Source organism: Heterodontus francisci, unplaced genomic scaffold (genome assembly GCF_036365525.1).
Source record: "Heterodontus francisci isolate sHetFra1 unplaced genomic scaffold, sHetFra1.hap1 HAP1_SCAFFOLD_64, whole genome shotgun sequence".
Classification (NCBI taxonomy): Eukaryota; Metazoa; Chordata; class Chondrichthyes; order Heterodontiformes; family Heterodontidae; genus Heterodontus; species Heterodontus francisci.
This window is the reverse complement of record NW_027140221.1, coordinates 4144408-4171050: the sequence shown is the minus strand read 5'-3', so window position 1 is coordinate 4171050 and position 26643 is coordinate 4144408.

Here is a 26643-nt window from a genome sequence, read left to right as displayed (position 1 = left end):
ATGTTGCCTGGTATGGTGGGAAGGTCCTACCAGGAAAGGCTGAGGGACTTGAGGTTGTTTTCGTTGGAGAGAAGGAGGAGGAGAGGTGACTTAATAGAGACATATAAGATAATCAGAGGGTTGGATAGGGTGGATAGTGAGAGTCTTTTTCCTCGGATGGTGATGGCAAACACGAGGGGACATAGCTTTAAGTTGAGGGGTGATAGATATAGGACAGATGTCAGAGGTAGTTTCTTCACTCAGAGAGTAGTAAGGGCGTGGAACGCCCTGCCTGCAACAGTAGTAGACTCGCCAACTTTAAGGGCATTTAAGTGGTCATTGGATAGACATATGGATGAAAATGGAATAGTGTAGGTCAGATGGTTTCACAGGTCGGCGCAACATCGAGGGCCGAAGGGCCTGTACTGCGCTGTAAAGTTCTACTTCTAATTCTAATTTAATATTGATGGAATGTAAAATCAAAACAACAGCCCAAGATTCGTATTCAACGTGAATTCTGCAAATGAGATAAACTATTTCAATATTCGCTTCATATGATAGCAATGAATCACGGTGTTTTTTGTCATAAAGCATGCCTGCTTTTTAAAAATGATTCTGAGCAACTAGCGATTGGAGAAACGGATACAGGGAGTCATGTGCAATTCATTGTTTATCTTTTCTGTGGCTTGAATACAATTTTCTTTAAATAATCCACAAAACAGGCTTTTACGATCCAATTAGTTAATATTCACGGAAATACAATTCGTTAAACACATCAAGTATCTGATAACACTGGGACTAAGCTGGCCTGTCAGTAAACCAATAAAGTTTGTAACAGACAGAGATTAATAAATGTAACCAAACACTCACGGGAAATAGTGAGAAACAGAATGGAATCATCAATGGAATAAAACAACAAATATCGAGCCGTTGGAACAATCATAAAGAACAATGTCGCTAACGCTTTACACACAACATGACACTGTGTGAAAATATGTGATTGGGAAAACTTAACTATCTTCAGGCACTGTACAAAAAAATGGAGGCAATAGAATAATTAATTTAATATAAAAGATACTAATTTTGAAGATCATCACTAACTGATCAATAATACAGAGCAAATTCCCCAACGATTTAGGAACTTTCAGTGACATCATTTTTTGCAGAGTGCTCTTGATAATTATACTAATCATGAAAACGAATTGAAAAATATTGGTTCCACCTCCAGTTGAATGGTTATTATAGATTGAAGGTAACACTTCAACATTGAACAAATTATTTTAAAATATTTAGTTTCATGAACTGTATCACGAGGAGAGCAGACAACACTTGTGTTGAGAAACATCTGTGACAGAAATGTGTGTGGCGGTTCATGGTGGCAGTAGATGTAGTTTTGACTGGTGATCTACACTCAGTGAAATAACTTACACCTGACTCTGATACACCCTATTTAAACAAAGACGGCGCTCTATTTCTATCAGACTCGCTTTAAATACTCAGATTAGAATTTCAATTCCAGCTGGCTGTGTCAGTATAAGAAACACAGGGGGAAATATAAAACAAACTCCTGCAGTCTTTGTGTTCAACACAAATTCAACTGGGAATTTAAAATACCTGTTAATTATATGTAGAATATTCCAAACTCGTTTGCTGTAACCAAAACAATATTACTGTTAGCAATAGCTCAATTGCTAGCACTCTCGCCTCTGAGTCAGGAGAGGGTGGGTTCAAGTCTAATTCCAGAGATTTGAGCACAGAATCTAGGCTGCCACTCCAATGCAGTACTGAGGGTGTGCTGCACTGCCCAAATGCTTTCCATCGGAGGAGAAGTTAAACCGAGGCTCCGTCAGCCCTTTCAGGTACACTATTTGGAGGAAGGGCAGGGGAATTATCCCCAGTGCTCTGGCGAATGTTGATCCCTCAATTAACATGTCACACACACAAAACGTATTCTGGTCATTATCACATTGCTGTTTGTCGGCGTTTGCTGTGTGTAAATTAGCAGCCACGTTTCCTATATTACAGTATGGACAACACTACAAAACAGTACCGAATTGACAGCAAAGCCCTTTGGGACGTCCTGACGTCGTAAAATGCGCTAAAGACGCGCAAGGCATTTTTATATAAATGAAGGTTTATTCCTATTTGTAGTTGAAAGAACTTAAAATTGAAACATTCAATCCAAAATTTGTATTACATGAAACTACGACAAATTATATAAAACAGTATCCATTTCATACCATCCCAATGAATGACAACTGTAAATAAAATAGATCCGTTTTCCGTAAATTGATCTCAGACACTGACATATGTTATTCTAACAGTGAACTGGCTCTTTTTCTAACAGACCCTGCTTAAATCGACCCATGAGATTTTCAACGCCTGTCTGCTCCGTACGAGCGGCTGGTAGAAGGCAATAAACAAGTCCCGATATTTCATTAAACTCTACACAAGGAAATTAAAATGTGTAAAGCATTATTTACTTTCTACATCTCCTGAATTTGTTCTGTATTCAAGATGATAATTAGATTAATAATATATATCTTGGTTAATAATCAGTGTGTCAGTAAATAACATAATGCATTCAATAATCTTTAACTTACAGTTCAAAAGCTGCAGCAGAGACAGGGTCAGGAAGGTTCTCATCATCGTTCTGGCGCTGGGTACAGCGATGAGAACAGAACATTACCCGAACGCTGTTCTCAGACACTAAGAGCTCCTTACAGCAGCTTCTGAAACTTTGGCTGTTGTGGAAATTAATTCTTTGAGAGAAGTTTCTGCAGAAACCAATGTTTCCTTCCAAATAACCAATAGATTTTGACTTGTGTGAACCGTGAATTACAAGCTGGTAAAATACACCAATGAGACGAAATGTGACCATTAATGGATAAAATGAACCTTGGTTCCAACTACCAGCCGATCCTGCGAGGATAATGACGTGTGACAGTGTGAAAAGTAAATGAATCACTGATCTGGCGTCCAGATCATAGATTCATAGATGCACAGGAAAGGCCATTCGGCTACTTTAGTCAGAGTCGTCCCTTTGAAAGAGCTGTCTAATTTATTGTCACATATGTAGCTTTTTCTCGTGACCTTGCAAATTATTCCATTGCAAGCACTTATTTAATTGTCTTTATAAATTCCTCTGGAATCTGATTTCATCACTCCTTCGGGTCGTGCTTTCCAGATCTAAACAAGCCTCAGTGTGAAGAAATGTCTCTTCACTACCTTTCTCTTTATTCTGCCGGTTCTACAGAAGGTCGCGGAACCAGTCCCATCTCTGGAACCGCAGAGAAGAGGTAGGTGAGGCAGGGTCACCAGAGCCAGTACGCAAGGCCCCGGTGAGAGGTTGTAGGCGGTATTCTTGTGGTGCAGGAGGAGGGAGGTCCCGGGGAATGAACTGGTTCCTGGTGGGGGTGCTCTGTGCGTCACAAATTGGCCATGAAGGAGACAACGCCCCACCCCACCCACAAGGCCACAGGGAGAATGCTTCGTTTTGCAAGGTGTCCTCTCCATATGGTGGAGGACATCGCTGCTGGTAAGATACCAGCGGCGGTGGAATGATCCCATAATTGTCCCCTAATTGGCCACTGAAGATCCTCAATCTGCCATTGGGCGAGAAGGCTGTTGTCGGCCTATCCTGCCACCAGGATCACTGGTAGACGGTGAGGCGATGGGATCTCCATCCTGCCAAATCCCTTGTCACATACCGCTTTTCTCCGTGCCCCCACCCCACCCCTCCCGGCTTCCAATCACGCCTCTGGGGGCCAGTAAAATCCTGGCCATGATCTCTGATGACAAACGTATTCATGAGAGGAAATAATTTCCGCATTCTTACTCTACCATAACCCCTCATTATTTTGAACTCTGTTAGATCTGGGATGGCGGGACTGACGTATGAGGAGAGATTGAGTCGGTTAGGATTATATTCGCTGGAGTTCAGAAGAGTGAGGAGGGATCTCATGGAAGTCTACAAAATTCTAACAGGACTTGACAGGGTAGATGCAGGAAGGATGTTCCCGATGTTGGGGGATTCCAGAACCAGGGGTCACAGTCTAAGGATGCAGGTAAGCCTTTCAAGACAGAGTTAAGGAGAAATTTCTTCACCCAGAGAGTGGTGAGCCTGTGGGATTTGCTAGCAGAGAAAGCAGTTGAGGTCAAAACATTGTATGTTTTCAAGAAGGAGTGAGATACAGCTCTTGGCTCTAAAGGGTTCAAAGGGTATGGGACGAAAGAGGGAACTGGTTACTGAGTTGGATGATCAGCCTTGATCATATTGAATGGCGGAGCAAGTTTGAAGGGCCGAATGGCCTACTCCTGCTCCTATTCTCTATGTTTCTATCCCACTGAACTTTCCCTGCTCCAATAAGAAAAATCCAAGCTCCTGAATTCTCTCCATGTAAATGAATTCCCTCACACGTGGTGCCTTGTTGATAATCCTCATTTGTACGTTTTGCAGGGCCTTGAAGTTCTTCCAAGGTATTCATGCCCGGAATTGCACATAGGACGCCAGCTGAGTCATAACAATTGATCAATAAAGTAGTAGCTTGATGCCCGTTATGTTTGAATTCAATAACCCCATTTTCAAAGCAAATATCTCGTACATTTTCTCAATCAGCTTCTCTACTTGCCCTGCAATCCTTAAAGATTCATGAACATGCATTCCCCTGTCCCTCTGTTCTTGCACCTCCTGAAAATGGTACTATTTATGTTATATTGACATGATGTTTTCACAATGAACATCACTTCTGACTTGACCACAATAAGTTGCATCTACCGTTGATTTGCCATTTTCAGCAGACTCTCTACCCTGAAGTCTGCTATTATAATATTCACGATTAAATGCAGAGCCATGTTTTTCACCATCCACAAATGTAAAAATTTTACATTCTAAACCCAGGTCTATGTAATTTGCATGTCGAAGGAAAAAACAGTAGTCTTAAAACCAACCCCCGGGCAACCGCCACCCTCGCCTGTCAGAAGAGCATCCATTCACCACTGTTCTCTACGTCCTATCTCTTACCCAATCGACTACTCGAGCTGACATCGTCCCTTTAATAATATGCATTCCCATTTTCTGAATAAGTCTGTTATGAGGTTCTTCGTCAGCATTGGATGCCCAAATACACAAGGCCTACTTCAGTCTCTTACTTGATTAAAGAACTCAATCAGTTAAGTTACGCGCGATTGGCCTTTAACAAATTCGAGATGGTTTTCCCATCTTACCTCATGCTTCTGCAAGTGAGAATTAACTTTGCCCTTGATGAAGGTCTCCAGTAGATCTCTAAACTTTCACTGTGGTTAGACAGATTAGCGTGTAGTCACATGGTTTACCCTCTCCTCTCGTTTTGAAAAGGAGTCTAACGATTGCCAAATTCCAGTCCTTTGGCCCCAGTGCGAGAAACAAGGAGAATTGAAACATTGTGGTCAGGGCTGATCTTATCTCTACCCAGCTTCCTTTATCTCCCAGAATGCTTCCCATCTGGACCAGGGGTGTTGTCGACATTTACTGACAAACTGTTTAGCAATGCGTTCCCATCTATTTTATCCTATGCAGTATATCTACATCCCTCTCCTCGATTGGGACATTAATTTCCGCCTCTTCTTTTTTGAAGGCAGTTGCAAATTACTCATTCTGTACCTCAGTCACGCCCTCTGCCTCGACAGGAATATTTATTTGCTTCTCCATAATCGGCTGCACCGTTCCTTTATTTTTACTTGTATATGTTTTACAATATTTCTGATCCCCTTTACTGTTAGCTGCTAATCTTTTCTATGCTTTCCCTTTGTCTGTCTTGTATTCTTTTCCAATTCTCCCTGTACACTCTGTTTTCTATTTGGTTTGAGATTATATTCTTGAATTGGAATTTGTAATGAATCTCTTCTTTCTCTTTTCCTTTAACTGACAATTCATTTTTCATCCAGAGAGTGCAGCATTTAATTCCCCATCTTCCCCTCCAGATTTGAGTATTCCAATGCATTCCTGGCCAACCTCCCTGTTTGCATCCTCAGTCATCCTGAGGACATCCAAACCTCTGCTGCCAATATACAACTCTCGCAAGGAGACGTCCATCCATCACCTCTGCACTCGCATTAGCTTCTGGTCATGCACCTTAACAATATTGAAATTCCCACGTTTATTTTATAATCTCCCCATGAGCTCTTCTCTCCCTATCCCTGTAATCTCTTTCAGCCCGATAAGATATTTGTCCTCCTTCAATTCCAGATACCTGAGCATTCCCAAATTTAATCGCTCCACCGCTGGTGGTCTTATTTTCATCTGCCAAGATCCGAAATTCTGGAATTCTCTCCATAAACCTCTGCCTCTCTACATATTTTTCCTCCTTTAAGATGCTGCTTAAAACTTACCACCTTGATGAAGCATTTGGACATCTGACATAATATCTGTTAACGCTGCTCGCTATCAAACTGTGTTTGATAATATAAATTGGAAATTTTAACTATGTAAGGACACCTCATAAATAAGAAGTTGTTGATCTTGTTTTCCTCCTTCTCCTTTACTCTTCTCCAGTTAGAAGTGTGCTTTAGAATGAAGTGTATTTAGCTCTTTGCCGCCGTGGCTGAAAGGGCCTTTGAACCTCTCCATTCCAGTTCCACTATCATTCCTTCCATCCTTCCTTAACTATAATGAACTTGCCCTTACCCTCAACTTTCACTCCACCAGACTCTACATTCAATTAAATATCCTCCATCACTTCTGCCAACTTCACCACAATGCAACCACCAGACATCCTCTACTCCATTTTCAGCATTCTGAAGGTACAGCTTGACCCACTCTTCCTTCACTCAAAACACCCACTACTCTTCCAATGTCACCTCCCCAGGCAAGTGTTGGTGATGCATGACCTGCCCTTTCACCTTCTCTCCTTCAACTGTCAGGACCACAAACAGTGATTTATTTGTATTTTTGTTTTTGTTTAATCAATGCATTAATTCTTAACAATTGTCCTCGACACCGTGGAGATGAAGCATACCTTATGCAATTGCTTTGCTGAGTTCTTCCATTATGTCCCTTAGCTTCCATTCACTTGCCATTATAATTCGCTGTCCCATTCACAGCTGACCTCTCTGTACTCTGCCTCCTACATTGTTCCAATTTTTCTGACTCAGCATCAACTTCAAAAATAAACACGTGGGAACTACTGCCCACCATTTGTTTTTGACAGCAGATTCTGGTAATGATTCTGTTCTTCATTTAATCACTACTGCCTTCCACCCCATCGCAGTTTCTCTCTTTATCTCCTTGCTCTGTTCCCATTTTCCCAGCCTCTGTCCTTACTGAAACAGTGTTACAGCACAAACCTTTCCTGTTCTGAAGAAAATTCTCTTTCTCAAAATGCTGCCTCGCCTACTAAGTAGTTCCAACATTTTCAGTTCATGATTTAGATTTCCAGCATCTGCAGTATTTTGACTTTTTAAAGAAGTTGATGTCATAGAGAAATGTGGTGAGGTTGCAACTGAATGTAAATACATACACACAATAGATAAATAACTTCGGAGAGAGTGGCAAATGGGAATATGATGGGATCAGGAAAGTAATCTTCTTCGGCACACACTTGGTCAAATGTTGACTTGTTGCCAAGGGCAGTCACCTCGATTACCATTACCACCATGACCAGCAATACAGCAATCACTGCTTTTCTGCTCAGTTTTGCTGTATTTGCCCACTGTGGAACAGCAGAGTGTATCTGAGACATTCCTCTCAAAACTTCTGCACTTCATATAAGGACTGTGCAGCTTTATTGAGAAAACTGACAAATAATTGAGGAAATGTGATCTCTAATTGAGACTGTCGAGAGACGCAGAACACACTGAGACACTGAGTGGTCAGCATAAGTTGTGAATATTCACCATCGTTGAACTATACAGGGAGGGATGTGATGTGTTCCCTCTAAAACAAAGGAATCTGTTTTCTGGAAGGTGAACACTTGGAGTCAAGAACGGCTTTCCATTGCCGAAATATGTGAAAAGCAGCTCACAGTCTGCAGAGCCTCAGAACAGTCACTGCGTGTTTTTCTGTTCTGTTGAACTGAGAGGAAGCACCTGGCGTTGTGGTGATTTCTCTGCTTCCGTTTTTCTTGCCTGCTGCTCTGTAATGTCAAGATACTGCAGCAGCATATTAAAACTCGGAATTTGAAATTACGTTGTTTAAAATCCAAAAGGACAAAGTATCGGGGGAAGAATTTCTGGGCAGTATCATTAATTCATTGGAAATATTTGGCAGCTTAGTGTCTGCAAATAAACGTACCTCTTATCACAAAAACTGAATCACAGCACAGAATATCTGTAATCTGTGTACAATTTCCAAATGTATAACACACAATATCAACAGGCCATGATAAATCACTCTGAGTCCAATTCAATCAGCAAAGTCAGATACACCAATGCATCAATTCTCGCTGTGGTTTTAATTTAAAATAGAAGAACCCATGAGATGTTGCCTGTATAGGTTAATGAAGCAGGAATACTGTTAAGAATCAAATACAATCAGGAGGATTGAGCCTGTGTTAATGTAAAGTGTTAACTCGCTGTGATCCGATCACTGGAAATGCAGCCTGTGTCAATATCAGTAGTTAACTTGCTGTGATTCAATTCAAAGAGGGGATCTGAAGGTAGACAGTTGCTTCAATAAATTGTCCACTGTGCCCCAATAAATAACATTTAATGTCAGCCTGATTTCTCTGGGAATGAAAGTAAATCTGGGTAATGAAAAGAGTCTGAAGAACTAAAACAGATCAATAAATGAACACAGCTGAGCAGCCACTGTAAAGTTATCACAGGTAGAAAATGTTCAAATGATTAATTCCTCTGGATCTCACATAGAATGAAACAAAAACTCCCCAGAAATGGACATTTAATAAAATAATTCCACAAACTGCATTGTCAATCTAGACAAAAATGATTTGAAACGAGGTAAATCCCCCATAACATTGCCACACACTCTTTGGTTTCTGAGGATGTGTCCGGTACTTTCCCAAACTGATAGACTTGTCCCCCTGAGGTGTGTTTTGCAGAAATCACAGACTGACAATTTCAGTATGAGCCAAGGGTGTTGACAGCAACTGGTTGTCAGAGAAACGTGAAACACACGCACAGAATGGTGGGGATTGAAGCTACTTGGGTCAATCTCTTGTATCTGTGAGGAGCTGATCAATCCTGTAAACAGTGGCACTTACACATGAACATATTGAGAAATGGTAGCACTAACCAAGGAACTTGCAGTAAGCACTGATACTCAGCAAAGAACCTATATAAATTATGTTATACATGCAAGATCTCCTCAGACTTTCTCAAATATTTAAGAGAATGCAGTATGAAAGTAGCGATCTGAGGATCTCTCTGCCAATACTGTCATTTTCTGGGGTCCCTATTAATAATGTGACACGCAGGCAACCTAATAAACACTGACCTTAAATTAGAAAGTGCTGGAAATACTCAGCAGATCTGACAGCATTTGTGGAGACAGAGTTAGCATTTCAGGTCTGTGACCTTTCATCAGAACAGGAAAAGGTTAGAAATGTAATAGTTTTTTTTACAAAGTGAAATGAAGGTGGCAAGCAGAAATAAAATTAAGATGTGTAATAGGATGGAGGGCAAGAGAGATTTTTTGTTCTTGTTGTTATTCATTCATGGGGAGTGGGCGTCCCTGGCGAGACCAGCATTTATTGACCATCCTTGATTGCCTTTGAGATGGTGTGAGTTGCCTTCTTTATTTGCTGCAGTCCTCCTGGGTGTAGGTACACCTGCAGTGCTGTAAGGAAGGGAGTGCCAGAATTTTAATCCAGCGACAGTGAAGGAACGACGGTCTTGTTCTTAGTCAGGATGGTGAGTGGCTTGGAGGGGAATATTAAGGTGGTGGTGTTCATATGCATCTGCTGCCCTTGTTCTTCTCGGTCATATGGGTAGCGGCTTTGGTATGTGCTTGGTGTGTTGCCACAGTGTACCTGGTTCTTGATACACGCTGCTTGCACTGTGTGTCGGTTGTGGAGGCAGTGAATGCTGGAGTTTGTGAATAGGGTGCCAATCAAGCGGGCTGCTTTCCTGGATGGTGTCGAGCTTCTTGAGTGTTGTTGGAACAGCACCCATCCAGGCAAGTGTCGAGTATTCCATCATACTTCTGACATGTGCCTTGTAGATGGTGGACAGGCACTGGGGAGACAGGATATGAGTTACTTGCGGCAGAATTCCTTAACAGCCGACTTGTGTCTGTAGCCACAGTGTTTACCTGGCTGGTCCAGTTCAGTTTCTGGTCAACGGTTACGCACTGGATATTTATAGTGGGGGATTCAACAATTCTAATACCAGTGAACATCAAGGGGAAATGGTTAGATTACTTCTTGTTTGCGATGGTCACTGACTAGCACTTGTCTGGTGCGAATGTCACTTGCAACTCATTAGCACAAGGCTTGATGTTCTCCATGTCTTGCTGCATATGAACACAGGCTGCTTTAGTATATTCTGATTCACAAATGGGGTTGAACATTGTGCAATCAGCAGCAAATATCCCCACTTCTGACCTTATAATGGAGGGAAGGTCATTGATGAAGCAGCTGAAGATGGTTGAGCCGAGCACACTGCCCTGAGGAACTTCTGCACTGATGTCCCAGGGCTGAGATAATTGACCTCCAACAACCACAACCAACTTCCTTTGTGCTAGGTAATACTCTAACCAGTGGAGAGCTTTCCCTCAGATGTCCTTTGGTTCCAGTTTTGCTGTGGCTTCTTAATGCCATGCTCAGTCAAATGTTGCCGTGATGTCAAGAGCAGTCACGCTCCCCTCACCTCTAGCATTCAGCTCTTTTGCTCATGTTTGGACCAAGGCTGTAATGAGATCAGGAGCTGAGTGGCCCTGGCGGAAACTAAATTGAGCGTCAGTGAGCATATTATTGCTGAGCAAGTGCTGCTTGAAAACACGATTGATCACCCCTCCCATCTCTTTGCTGATGATCGAGAGTAGACTGATAAGGCGGCAATTGGCCAGGTTGGATTTGTCCTGCTTTTTGTGCACAGGGCATACCTGGGCAACTTTCCAAATCGCCAGGTAGATGTCAATGTTGCAGCCGTAATGCACCAGCCTGGCTCGGCGTATGGCTAGCTCTGGAACACAAGTTTTCAGTACTATTGCCAGAATATTGTCAGGGCCCACAGCATTTGCAGTATCCGGTGCCTTCGGCTATTTCTTGATATCAGGTGGAGTGAATAAGATTGGCTGAAGAATGACGTCTGTGAAGCAGGTGACCTCAGCAGGAGGCCGAGATGGATCATCCACTCTGCACTTTTGGCTGAAGATGGATGTAAATATTGCAGACTTGTCTTTTGCACTGATGTGCTGGGCTCCACTATTAGTGAGGATGTGGATATTTGTGGAACCTCTTCCTCCTGTTAGTTGATCATCTGTCCACCACCATTCGTGACTGGATGCGGCAGGACTGCAGATCTGTTTCAGTGTTATTGGACCTGCACTCATCCAGGCAAGTGAGTGGGGACAGTATCAAGAATGATTTTCTAAATGTTAGCTTGTAGGTTTAAGAGCGTACACAAAGCTTGTGGGAGGGGGTGGAGGAGTTTTATATGAACTTTGGGAAAAATGTAGTTCATCGACCAAAGGATTTACCTGTTTTCTCCACAGTCTTTTTCATCTGGTGTGTCATCTGGCTGGAAACCTTGCCTGATTCAACAGGCTGAATATTTCAAGTCTTTTGGAGATGGCCTGGGAGTCAGGACGGCTGGCAATACGAGTGGGGCAGGCATCGGGTTGCGGGCTGATCTGTGTGTTGTGGAATTGTTTAACTCTGTCTATCACATGTTGCTTCCACTGTTGGGTATGCAAGTAGTCCTGTGTTGCAACTTCACCAGGCTGACACCTCATTTTTAGGTATGTTTGGTGCTACTCCTGGGAAGCCTTCCTACACTCTCATTGAACCAGGGTTGATCCCACGGCTTGATGGTAATGGTAGAGGGGGGATATGCCGTGCCATGAAGTTACACAGTGTGGATGAATATAATTCTGCTGTTGCTTCTGTTGCCTATGGCACAAAGCGTCTCGTGGATACCCAGTTTTGAGTTGCTACATCTGTTTGCAATCGATGCCATATAGCATGGTGGCTTTGCCACACACTACAATGGTGAGTATACCTCAATGTAAAGACAGGACCTTGGCTCCAGAGGGACTGTGCGGTGGTCAATCATAGAGTCAGAGTCATAGAGTTATACAACACAGAAACAGGCCCTTCGGCCCAACGTGTCTGTGCCAGCCATCAAGCACCTAACTATCCTAATCCCATTTTCCAGCACTTGGCCCGGACCATTGTATGCTATGGCGTTTCAAATGCTCATCAACATAATTCTTAAATGTCGTGAGGGTTCCTGCCTCTACCACATCTTCAGGCAGTGCGTTTCAGACTCCAACGACGCCTCTGGGTTGAAATTATTTTCCTCAAATCCCCTCTAAACTCCCTGCCCCTTACTTTAAATCCATGCTCCCTGGTTATTGATCCCTCAGCGAAAGGGATAAGTTTCTTCCTATCTAACCTATAAATGCCCCTCAGAATATTGTATACCTCAATCACGTCCCCCCGCAGCCTTCTCTGCTCTATGGAAAATAACCCTAGCCTTTTCGGTCTCTCTTCATATCTGAAATGCTCTAGCACAGGCAACATCCTGGTGAATCCCCTCAGCAATCTCTCCAGTACTATCACATCCTTCATATAAGGTGGAGACTAAAACTGTGCACAGCACTCTAACTGTGGCCTAACTTACATTTTATACAGCTCCATCGCAACCTCCCTGTTCTTATATTCTATGCTTCGGCTAAAAAAGGCAAGTATCCCATGTGCCTTCCTAACCAACTTATCTACCTTTGCTGCTGCCTTCAATGATCTATGGACAAGTACACCAAGGTCCCTCTGACCCTCTATTCCCTAGGGTCCTACCATCCATTTTATATTTTCTTGCCTTGTTAGCCCTCCTATGCATCACCTTTTCAGGATTAACCTCCATTTGCCACTGCTCCGCCCATCTTACCAGCACATCTATATTGTCCTGTAATCTAATGCTTTCCTCCTTCACTATTTACAATATCATCACTTTTAGTGCCATTTGCAAGCTTACTAATCATACTTCCTATATTCACGTCTGAATCATTAATGTGCACTACAAACAGCAAGGGTCCCAGCACCGATCCCTGCGGTAAAACACTGGTCACACGTCTGCATTCCCAAAAACAACCCTCAGCCATCAGCCTCTAACTCCTGCCACTAAGCCAAATTTCGATCCAATTTACCAAATTACTCTGGATCCCATGGGCTCTTACCTTCTTAACCAATCTCCCATGCGGGACCTTAGCAAAAGCCTTACTGAAGTTCATGTAGACTACATAATCCACTTTACCCTCATCTACACATCTAGTCACCTCCTCGAAAAATGTCAATCAAGTTTGTTAGACAGGATCTTCCCCTGACAAAGCCATGCTGACTATCGCTGATTAATCACTGCCTCCCAAAGTGAAGATTAATCCTGTCCCTCAGAATTTTTTTCCCAATAGTTTCCATACCACTGATGTAATTATCTGTTAGATCCCTGCTCCCCTTCTTGAATAATGGTACCACATTCAGTGGCCTCCAGTCCTCTGGTAACTCTCCTGTTTCCAGAGAGGATTTAAAAATTTATGTCAGGGGCCCTGCTATCTCCTCCCTTTCCTTTTATAACAACCTGGGATGCATCTCGTCTGGGCCTGGGGGATTTATCCACGTTAAATCCCACTAAAACAGCTAATACTTCCTCCGTTTCAATGCTAATTTGTACAAGTATATCACAATCCCCCTCCCTGATCTCTATGCCTACATCCTCCTTCTCCATCGTCAAAACAGATGAAATGTAGTCATTTAAAACCATACTTATGTCCTCCAGCTCGACACACAGATTGACACTTTGGTCCCTAATGGGCCCTACTCTTTCCCCAGTTATCCTCTCGCCCTTAATATACTTGTAAAACGCCTCTGAACATTCCTTTCTCTTGCCCACCAGTGTTTTTTCTGTCCCTCTTCGCTCTCTTAATTACATGTTTTCAGTACCCCCCACCCCCCAACCGCCCTACACATTCTACAGGCTCGAGGGGCAGAATAGCCTACTCCTGCTCCTATTTTGTATGTATCTATTCTCCTCCATGGCCTCCACTGTTTTCAGCGCTCGAAATATGTCACAAGCCCCCTTTTTTACTGATCCTATCCTCGAGATCCTTTGACATCCAGAGTTCCCTGGACTTGTTAGACCTACCCTTCACATTTACGGGTACATGCTGGCTCTGAACTCTCACTATTTCCTCCTTGAATGACTCCCAATGGCCTGATGCAGACTTTCCTTCAAGTAGGTGCTCCCAGTCCACTTTAGCCAGATCCTGTTTTTCATATTCATATTGGCCTTCCCCCAATTCGGTACTATTATTTCCGGTCCCTCCTGGTCCTTTTCCATAGCTACCTTAAATCTTACAGAGTTATGACCACTAAGCCCGAAATGCTCCCCCACTGATACTTCTATTACATGTCCAGCTTCATTCCCTCGGATTAGGTCCAGGACTGCCCTTTGTCTTGTCGGACATTCTATTTACTGGCTCAAAAACTCTCCAATATGCATTTTAAGAATTTCGCCCCCATTGAGCATTTTGCACAAAGAATATCCCAGTTAATATTGGGGGAACATGAACTCCCCTACTATAGCCCTATCAGTGTTACACCTGCCTCAGATTTGCCTAGGTATCTGCTCCTCTATCTCTCCCTGACTGTTTGGATGCCTGTAGTACACTGCCAGCCAAGTGATTGCCCCTTTTTTTGTTTTGAAGTTCTCCCCATATGCCCTCATTTGAGGTTCGCTCTAAGATATCATCCCTCCTTACTGCAGTAATCGACTCCTTGATCAACAGTGCAATGCCACCTCCTCTTTTACCCCCTCGTCTTTCTCGCCTAAAGATACTGACAAGTATTGATGCATTTTGGCAGATGGAATAGGGAGAGTCAATATATACTTAATGACACAGTTCTAAAGAGTGTGTGTAAAAGAAAGACCAGGGGCTGCATATGCATCGATCTTTGAAGGTGGCAGAACATATTGAGAGTGTGATTAGTACATCATTTGGGATGTTGGGCTTCCTGAACAGAGGCATTGAGTACAAAAGTAGGGATGTTATGCTGAATATGTATAAAGCACTTTTTTTCGGCTCCAACAGGGGTATTGTGTCCAATTATCATTTCTGCACTTTCGGAAGAATGTGACTGTTTTTGAGATGATGCAGAGGAGATCTGCCAGAGGATAGACGATTTTAGTTATAAGGTTAGGTTGGAAAAGCTGGGCTGCTCTCCTTCGAACAAAGGAAGTTGAGGGGAGATTTAATGGAAGTGTACACGGTTTTGGCAAGCTTAGATACGTTAGAGAACGAAAACCCTTTCCCTGCAACTCGTGGTACAAGGACGAGAGGGCACAGATTGAAGGCTTTGAGCAAGAGATGGAGGCTATATATGATTAGGAACTTTTTTACACAGCGAGTGGTAATGATCTGGATCCTGCTGCCCACAAGGGTGGTGAAAGCAGAGACAATCAATGACTTCGAATTGAAATTGTACAGCAACGTGAAGGCAATAAACTTGCAGTGCTATTGGGATTGAGTGGGGGGACTGGGAATGACTGGATAGCTCCGTGAAGAAACAGCATAGAGGCAATGAGCCGGTGTACCATCTTTAAACTGCTTCACTCTCTGTCCTACATTTAATACACTCCTTAAAACGTCCCTCTTTGATCAACCTTTTGGTCATTTGTTCTAATATCTTCTTTGGTCATTTGATCTAAATATCCCCTGTCTTAGGGCCAATTGTTCTTTGATAATGCTCCTGTGAAGTGCCTTGGGACATTTCGCTGCCTTAAAACTACTGTATAAATACAAGCTGGGGTACTGTGCAATGGCTGCTCCGGACTTGTCTTCTGTTGAAGCCTGTGATTCCACTGAATTCCAATTTGACAGGTGTTACTAGTTTCCCACTACTTTGCCCAAGTAGCTGTTCTTCATATGTGAGCCTTCGAACTGAGTGGTTGTAGGCTATTTGACTAGTAGGTATCGACTGCTAATTTTTCATCTGAAGCCCACACATGACCACTTATTCTGTTGCAAGGCTTGTGTCACATGGTGTGTTTACCCTGTGCAGAAGATGACTAATCTGCAAGCTGTAGGCTATGGGGTCAATATGAGCGTATGTCATTTGGGTTCATGTCGACAACATTACAGGCATATCACCAGTACCTAGCTACCTCACGTCTGCCATACACTTCTCCCCCTAGATCACTGTTCTTGTGTTGGGGCAGAGAGACGTTCGGTGTGTTAGTAGTGGTGGTTGGGTTATGAATGCTAACACAACTTACTTTGCTCTTAAAGTCAGCAACCCGCTTCTTTGGTAGGTAACTGGCACCCACCCGGAGGCTTGGACAGCTCACCTCCCTTAGTGCTGCGGCGTTCTGTACTGGCCTTCTGAGCTCGGGAAGCAACACCGGTAGTGCTCTCTAGTATTTCTGGTCCTCTTGGATCGTATGCCTTGAAAAGTATAGAAGGAGATTTAACTCTACCGTCTGAGCAAACTGTTCACTTCCAGAGTTGGAAAACTGGTACGCTCCAGCAGTTCCCACCAGGCTTAGAATCTAACTGCTGGCCATTTTCTTTACAAGAGGGAATGGTAAGAGCACTGTGCCGGTACACCCCGGGCCCTTTGTTTAATCTTGTGACTATTCACCTTGTGGCTTCCCCTGGGCCCAGTGTTTAATCTTGTGACTATTCACTGTGCAGGATCTCCCCGGGCCCTGTGTTTACCTTTGACACAAATCACTGTGCAGGATCCACCCGAGTAATGTGTTTAAACTTGACACGAATCACAGAACAGGATCCCCCGGGCCGTGTATTTAATCTTGCGACTATTCACTGTGCAAGTTTCCCCCAGGCCATGTGTTTAAACTTGTCCCCATTCACTGTGCAGGGTCCCTCGAGCGCTCTGTTTAGACTTGTGACTAATCACTGTGCAGGAGGCCCTGGTCCCTGTGTTTAATCTTGTGATAAATCACTGTGCATCTTCCGCCCAGGCCATGTGTTGAAACTTGTGACTATTCACTGCACAGGTTTCTCTGGAAGCTGTGTTCAACCTTGTGACGATTCACTGTGCATGACACAGCCACTAATAAGTTTTCTTTTTTCCATAACCAAGGATTCCTCTCCACTGTGGGTGACATCGCCCTCAATCGTGTCCAGCCTATTTCCTTCACCTGAGCCCTCAGCCCTTCCTCTGCCTCCCAGAACCGCGACAGGGATCCTCTTGTCCACATTTTCCTCCCACCAGACTGCACATCCAAATGATTATCCTCCGCCATTTCCGCCACGTGCAGCGTGATGCCACCTCCAAATACATCTTCCTCTCCCTGTCAGCCTTCCGAGGGGATCGTCCCCTCTGCAACACCCTGGTCCACTCCTCCATTACCCACGCCACCTCGTCCCCGTCCCACGGCACCTTCCCATGCAAGCGCAGGATGTGTCTTACCTCCCTTTTTATCTTCTCTCTCTTCCCGATCCATGGCCCGAAACACTCATTTCAGATGACACAGCCTTTTACTTGTACTTCTTTCAAATTTGTATAGTGCATTCGCTGCTCACATTGCGGTCTCCTCTACATTGGGGAGACCAAACGCAGATTGGTTAAACGCTTTTCTGAACACCTCCACTCAGTCTGAAAACGTGATCCTGATCTATCTGTCACTGGCCATTTCAACACACACCCCTGCTGTCATGCCCACATCTCTATCCTTGGATTCCTGCAGTGTTCCAGTGAACATCAACGCAAGATCGAGGAACATCACCCCATTCTCCAGTATGGCACTCGACAGCCTTGCGAGCTGAACATTGAGTTCAATAATTTCAGAGCATGACTGGCCCCCCATTTTTTTATTTTTAACTTTATCTTTCATGTTTACTGGTATTATTTTACTTTGTTTCATCATTCAATTTTTTTCACCATATTCCTGCCCACTGTGTTTAATCAGCTTTGTGCTTTTGGCTAGAGCTTTTGTTTTTCAGTCATTTTACACCCTCTCTGCACTGACGTGTTGTCTTTAACCACGCCATGAACACAGTCTCTTTGCCTTTGCCCCATGACTTCCTGCTCAGTTATTCTCTGTGACACTCTAGCCTATCAACACTTTGCAGTTTGATCTCTTTTGCCCCACCTCCGCTTTATTTGCTTAAACCCTATCACATTTCTACCCTTTGCCATTTCTGATCAAAGCTCACTGACCTGAAACGTTAATTCTGTTGCTCTCTGTACAAATGCAGCCGGACCTGCTGAGTATTTCCAGCACTTTTAGTCTTTATTTTATAACCCTTTCTTTAGTCGATTTCCAAACTCAGTTTCCATCCCAAGCTCTTGCCTTTACATGGTGCCTCCTTAATTTGTGCCTATCTTTTCCTGAATTCCATGATTGAAGTCCTTCAATCAGACATCCGTCACTGCCACAGTACCATATCAGCTCTTATCAAAATCACAAATGGCATCCCGTGTGCCTGAAATAAACATCAACTTTTCCTCCTTCAGTTCTCGACTTGTCTGCAGCAATTGACTGAGTTGATCAGTCAATCCTCCAAATCTCTCCACCATCCTCACCGTGTCTGGAACTGCAATCACCTGTTTCCATTCTTATCATTATAATCATCGCCAGAATATCGACATCAGTGGATTCTATTCCAATTTCTGCAGCAGTGTCTCTGTTTATCCCTAAAGGTCTATTTCTCACTTACATACTGTCTTCCAGTGACATCACCCAGAAACAGAATGTCAGTTTCTATATTTGTGCTGAAGACACCAAACACTACCTCACCCTCATATCTCTCGTTCCTCAGTTGTCTCTGGATTGTCACACAGCATGCCGGAAATCTGGTACTGGGTGAACAGCAACGTCCTTCAATTAAATATTGGAAAGGCAGAAGCCATATCCTTTGTTTCTTGCCACAATCTTCACTCTCTAGCCATAATTCCTTTTCTTGGAAAGTGTCGATGACTGAACCCTATTTTTCGCAACCTTGGTCATATAGTAACCTCGAGATGAGCTTACAACCAAAAGACTGCGCCATCGCAATGACCCATTCCGCTGCCCCCGTTTCACCTCAAATGCTGCTGATAACTCATCCGTGCCTTTATCAGCTACTGATTTGAATGTTCAAACACACTCCTGACCCAGCTCCCACATTCTGAGCTCGTATTTTTTCTTCAATTTATTTGGAGGAATCATATTCACTGTGTCCGCTGTCAGAACCAGCTGCTACCCAAGTTCACTAAAGCTCATGAATCGTCACCAGGGAGGAAATCTGATCTCAAATTCAGGAGCCAATCAAACAGCAGCCAGCACATGTTACCCAACTACCAGTAAGACATGGTCACATGACTAGGCTCTGCACCTGGTCAATTCCACTATCCCTGTCTCCGACTCCAGTTTTTGTCTACCCACGACCAAATCAGGAGCACAGCCTAAACGGTAGGTATCCCGAGTGCCACAGCTCAATTCCTGGCCAGGATTAATACCCCAATCCCTGTCCAGTACCGTTCCACCAAAATCCCGTTGTCCTCATTGCTCCACTGAAATAATTTGAAGAAACTTGGACGACCTTATCAATCCTGTTGTAGAATACACCCTGTCAATCACAACAATCTGCCAAGCTATAAATCGCTGTGAACTTACTCCACTCCTCCCTTGTCATCTGTTGTCGAAAAGTATTTGCTATGCACCACTGTTTCTGCTGTACCGTCAGCAGGTGTTACCCAATAACCTGTACCCAGGACATCGGGAATTCCAGCACATATCATTTCGACTCTCTTCTTGTCTTCAAAACCCGTCTCGAAATCGATATCACTTACTACGTGCTTATCAATCTCGCACTCTCTATACTTTTCCACCCGCTCTCGATGGCACGTTGTTTTAACCTGCTCTATTTTGTCTTCTGAGATGTCTCTTTGGATGTGTGTAGCGCTTTGTTAATGTAAGTTGTCATGGTTTTGGTCAGCGACCATTTCGCTGCAGGTCACCGGTTTCTTGCCAACCCAACCCTCTACTGTCTGGGTTCACCCACTTCGTTCCTCATTGCAGTGGAATGTGTGTTGGTAAAGTGCACAAGTAAAGGAGGAGAGGAACCATCACAAGTCGAGTGAAACTCGTCAGCTGACCCATAACTGCTGGAGCCTGCTGTTTGGGAGGACCTGTGCAATGGGATTTCTGTCATTTTTTTTCAATATATTTGAGCACTAATATCATCTTTCACAATTATTTCCATGCCCAGTAGAGCCATGTCAAAGTCATATATTTTAAAATAGAACTTCACTGAGTGTGTCGCATTTTGTAACTGACCTTTCTTTGAAAATGGATCATACGAGCAGCAAATGATGGCCACCAAAGGTCAGCTGGCCTGATCAGTGAAATTGTAAACAGCCATACTGGCCCACAAGGACAAAATGATACATTCCAGACTAAGAAGTGGCAACTCCATTTATTCTGTGACAATCCAACAGGCAATCCTGTACTGAATGGGGCTTTCTGAAACAAAGACCATAATCAAGCAATAATACAGATAATGAATAATCACCCTAATTCCAACACCATATTTGGGAAAGGGAAATGTGATAATGCACATGGTATGGTAACCATGTTGGTTTCCTTTTATTCTTTAAGTGCTGTCTGAAGAAAGAGGCAACAGCAGCAGCAGAAAGGGCAGCAAAATCTATGCCTTAATAATTGGAGACTGTATCATGGTGAGGACGCCAAGCCTGTTCCATTTCGAACCCACCAATACTGCAAAGTGACCTCGTGGTACCGAGATTGAAAGCAACCAGGTTTGTGGCCTGGAGAAATTCTATCCCTTCAAGAGAATCCTGAAAGCCACTACAGCACGTGACTCTGGCTGTTGAACTACACTTCAGCAGTGAAGCCATCTTTTTTATAAAGTCTGCAATCTGTCTTTTCGAGAAGGAGCCATTTGAATTATGAACTATTATTTTGCTTATAAATTTTAAAAGTGCACTATTCTTTTCAGCTGTACTTTCCTTCAGTGTGTTTGTGTATGTCGCTGTGTGAGTGAGTGCTAAAGTGTTAGATTTCAGGGTGAGTGTTGAATGAACAGTCCAGTGGGTGTGCATTCATGCAATGCAGGACATGTGAAGAGCAGTTTTGGTCTTCAAACAGGAGCTGAAATGCTCACATGTAGCTTGTATATTCGAACAAGAATCACAAGGAAAAGGATAAAGTACAATGGACACATTGATGGACTGGTAATAAAATGCTGCTAATGAGCCAATGTTGCAAATGATTTGTTAATTGAGCATGAATAGCTGCATGGTCTACTTGTGATGAAGAGCAGCTGATACTAATTGTGGAAAGATCAGGGTACATCTGGAATAACCAGTTTACGCCTGGAGAGGGGTCCGGGGGAGCTGGGCTGGAGATGAGAAATGTAGTCTGCACTTATGCTGTATGGAGCATTGTGAATAAAGCTATGGGAAAGTGAGACTGGTTCCTGCTTTGTCCTTTGTCAGAGACATGTTTACCAAATTTGGTAAATAATGGACCTCCATTTTGTGCCTTCCCAGGATCAGATCTTGTAATTGGGATGTTTCATGCTCCTTTGTTGATCTCTGACAGGGCGAGGGATTTGCCTGACTTCAGGCCGTGGAGGGCAGGTGAACGAAATATTCTATGAGGCTAGGAATCCCTCTCTCAGGGTAATTCAAACCAACAAGGAACCTACTCACCGCAAAGTAAAAATCTGCAATGACTGCAACTCATGTGAGGGAGAGGTAGAAGGACGTGGACATGCTTTAGTTGTCAGATTTGCCTTGAAGATTTTTTTGGGGTGTTGTTGAATGTCAAGTTAGTAAGTGTGGAACTGATCCATCCTGATATTGTGCGAAATTGAACATAAAATCACATATATATTTGTGAACAAAATGTAAAACGAGGATGTAGGGGAGAAATAGATCATCCCGAGAACGGAAACGAAATTATTGAAACAGGAAAATGTTTGTATTTACAAAGGATTGAATCTGATTCACCAGAGAGTCCATGTGTTTGATTTCTGTTTGACATGAATGTGAAATCTGCGGCAGCTTTGTCTTTACAGCCGACTGGCATAGTCATCAGGGTTAGAGGTTTCTTGTTGCTGTTTATAGGTAACCCAGAAGATACAACGAATTCCTGGGGTGGGAATTGTATTACTTACTTTCCATGGAACTCCTTCAATCTGTTGTCAATCACATTCAGAACACTTAGCTAGAGCAGTGCAGTTAACGGCTTTCTCAATCACCGACCAACTGGACCATAAGCTACAGATCCATCAACAGGAAGGTAACGATAGCCCTCCCATTACCCCGACATGCACCACCGCAATTCCCATGTTATTATGATGTACTGCCAAATAGTGGGAAGAGATGGTTCATCTAATTCCCCAGAGTAAGGTTTGCAATCCCCATGGTTCGATGGATAGCAGCATAACTCTCCATATTGTGTCCTCCCCTTTACAATATGTAACTAAGTATTGACGGGGAGTAAACGAGCCTGTATCAGATCCAATCACCCCTCCTCTTGTCCAAATATGATACAACCCTGCGTATTGTCCTTGTTTTCCTGATCATTACAATGTATCTTTTCGATATTATCACAGCCAATCATGAAGTCGTGGCTTGTTTCAGCAAATAGATCAATGACAGTTTATACTTCCTCCATCTATCTGTAATTTGCTACTTTCAATTATTCGGTCAAACATTGAAGCCAGGATGGGACGAAACTTACTCTGGATGAATGACAGACAAGCTGAACCTGTCTTCGTTCACTACCAACTAAAAACACCACAGTTTTTGTATTGTTTGCATCAGGCTTGTGCTCATAAAAGGACATTAAAAATCACATCACACATTAGCCAGGAAATTGCCAAGTGCAACAAGTGAGAAACTAACCACCTCCCCTTGATATTCGTCATCGTAGTCACTTCACAGTTACCACATTATCAACATCCTAAGCATTTCCTTTGATCAGAAATGTAATTGTGCCAGCCAGATAAATATTGTTGCTCCAAGAAAAGACCAGACGCTGGAATTTATGCAACAGATAAATCATCCACTGCCTCTTACGTTCGCAATCTACAAGGCATAAGTCAGAAATAATGGAATGCTCTCCGTTGTCCTGCATCTGTGCCGCTTCCAGCAAAACGCAAGCGCCTCAGGAAGATCCAAGCAAGTGAACTCACCTGATGTGCACCTGATGCACCACGTTAACACTTAACCCCTTCCACTACCAGCACACAGTGGCTGCCGTGTGTCCCATACACAATATCACAATGCAGGAAGTTACGAAACTTACTTCGACAGCTCGTTTTCTAGCACGCGCCCTCTCACACCTAAAAGGATAAGTGGGCCAGACGCATGGAAACATGGACACCTGCAAGTTTCCTCCAAGCCATACACATCCTGAGTTGGAACGACGTCACAATTTCTTCACTGTTGCTGGGTCAAAATCCTGGAACTTCCTTTCTAATTGCACTGCGGGTGTGCCAAAAGCAGATGCAGCCCAGTGTTTCAAGAAGGTGGCTCTCCACCACGTTCTAAAGGCAAACAAGAGATGAATAACAAATCCCAGCCTCGCCAGCAATGCCCTCATCCAAGTAACAAGAAGGGAGGGCCTTCAACTTGCTGCCGCAGGCTAAGCCCACATTGGTGCCCTAGCCGGCCCGGAAATCAGCATCCTCCCCTTGTATCCAAGCCATCAGAAACCTGCTGCCGATCACCTCTGAAATATTGGCTGCTCTCACACTTTTCTTCCACAACCTTAATCCAGCCTTCCTCACTTCGACCCTCAATATCCATACTGTTCTCCTTACCAAGTGACCCACTTCCTTCCACCGCAACCTACAGGCATACCGAATGCCACAGCTCTGATCCTAATCTGGTCAAGGACGCATACCCTTGAACTCTGCCTTCTTGCCAAATTCCACATTTTTGCAGTGGTTCTGGTACATCAATTTGAAGAACTTTGCCAATTCCTAATATTCATTTCATGGTCCACTCCCTGCCCAGCTCAGTGATCAACCACAGCCATAGATCTCTGTGCACATTCTCCACCGCTTATGAATAAATGATCTCCAATTAAAATGGTGATGTGGAGAAAGTTCTTCTCTTGAAAGTTCCATCGCATTTAGAATTCACTTACCCAGAAGTCAGTGGAGTCTGGGTATTGAATATATTCAAGGCTGGTTTAGACTGACTTTTCATTTACGGGGGAGTGAAGACTTACTGCTGTATTGCAGAAAATTGGAATGCAGCCATGTTCAGATCACCATTATGGTATTGAATGGCAGAAGATCATCTATGGGCTGAAGGGTCTACTCCCGCTTTTATTTCGAAAGACCTTATCGTCATAGGTGAGAGGAAATCTGTTGCATCTCTTGCACTTGAATAGAAAGAAACTGCGGGCAAGGAAACTTGATTTTGGGTGTGATGGAAGAATGAACAAAGATATTTTGTTCGCGATTTTAGGTGGACATGGTGGAAATGGAGGAGGATGATGTGTTGAAGGTGGAGGCTTTGCAATGGAAAGTGAGAATAAGTGAATTAATATCATGGTTCTGGGAGGTAGGGAAGGAGGTGAGGACAGTCACTCGTGTGATGGAACAGATACAGCTGAGGCCTCTGCAAAACTAATGTGAGGAGTGCACGGTTAATGAGAAATGAAGAGACTGCTGAAGGTTTGGTATGGAAGATGGCATCGTTGGACAAACAGAAGGCGATGAGGATACTGAGAGAATGGAAGTTGCTATTTACGCAAAGCAGAGTTGGAGGAAGTGTGGTCAAAATAACTGTGGGAGTTGGTGGATCACAGTAAATGTTGATGCAGAGCCTGTCCATTTAAATGGAGAGAGCGAATTCGTGGAAGAGAAGTGAAGGGTCACAGATGGACCGTTTTCAGGTGAGGGAAGGACAGATATTTCAATGCAATTGTGATTACATTTTCGAGCTCAAAGTGAAAGAAGGTTTTGACACAAATCCAACTATCAATGTATCCGATAAAGAGGTTTAAAAGGGAACAGCAGTTTCTAATAGCTTGTGAGGGACAGAACGATATTGAACATCTTGACATTGTGCCCAGTTCTCGGCGCCGAACTTGAGGAACAATGTGTAGGCTTTAGAGTGGGTGTAGAAAATGATCAAGGGAAAATTTCCAAGCGTGACAGTAGTTTTATGCCGACAGATTAGAGAATCAAATTGAGAGAAAGGCTGAAAGAGTTGTTCCAACCCACGGGCGGTTTAAACAGAGCAGACACAGAGAAACTGCTCTCATTGGCGACGTGGCGAAAACCAAAGGACATGTGCTTAAGGGATTGGCAATAGAATCAATCGCGACATAATGGAAAACGTATATTTCCACAGCATGTGTTGAGGATATGAAATGAACTGTCTGAGTGTGTGGTGAATACAGATTCAATCAGAAGCGAACTGAATAAAGAACTGAAGAGAAAAGCAATGCAGGTCAGTGAGGAGGAGATGTGGAAGTCAGATTAGCTGAGCTGCCTGGTCAGAGAACAGCCACGGACAAGACAGACCAGATGACCAAATGCTGTCATGCAACTATTCTATGTTCCTTTTTCTTTTAATTTATTAATTGTTGAACAGAATTGTACAGCTAAAGGGAGCACCCAAAGTGTAGACGAACATCCCTCAGAGACTTCTCTGACGTTAGGAATTTAATTTCTGAATAGCTATGCAGAATGAAGGTCTTCTCTGAAACAACGTGTGATCTACAGATGGGACTCATGATTTTTGTAGGACTTCCTTGATTTCTGTTGAACACAGCTTCCAGTAATGATTCGTTGCTTATTGTTATCAGATTTGCCCAGTCTTGGGGGGTGGGGATGGGGATGGGTCTAATTCAATCTTAGTGCAAAATATATTCCATCAAAAGGGAATTAACACAACTGTCATGATCTGTTTGTTCAAAGATTAAGAAAAATTGTTTGAACAATTTTGCTACCTCAGTATCCCCATGGAGATCCAGGAGGGTATAAAGTTAATGCACTGGGAATGTGTCACCTGAGAATTTATTTCAGAGATATTACCTGCAGCACGAACAGACCGATCACTCCAAGCAGAAAATGCACCGACCAATTCAATGGGTGAGGAAAATATTCTGTATGATCCTTGCTATCATTGGCGTTCCTGGTAAGTATCTCTAACCAATGAAGTTTTGTAAATCTGTGTATGAGCTGGTTTCTTCCATTAACATGGGAATAATAATATTACATGAGATCGAATGGTTACAGTTACACAGACACACATTCAATAATATAATTGCATTAATTTTCTGAATTATCTGTGCAGTTTTAATCTATTGTCTCAACTGTTTATAGCTCAAGGCACTCTGCATTGTAAAGTTATTGAATTATGTGGAGTGTTGAGTTCTGTAGAATCACAGCTCAAAGCAGGAAAATCTCAGAGGGTAAGGATTACTGCAATTATCTGCTAATGCAGCATTATACAGTGTGTGTGCACTAAGTGGAGTGGAGCACCTGATCTCAGCGATCATGTATAACTGGGA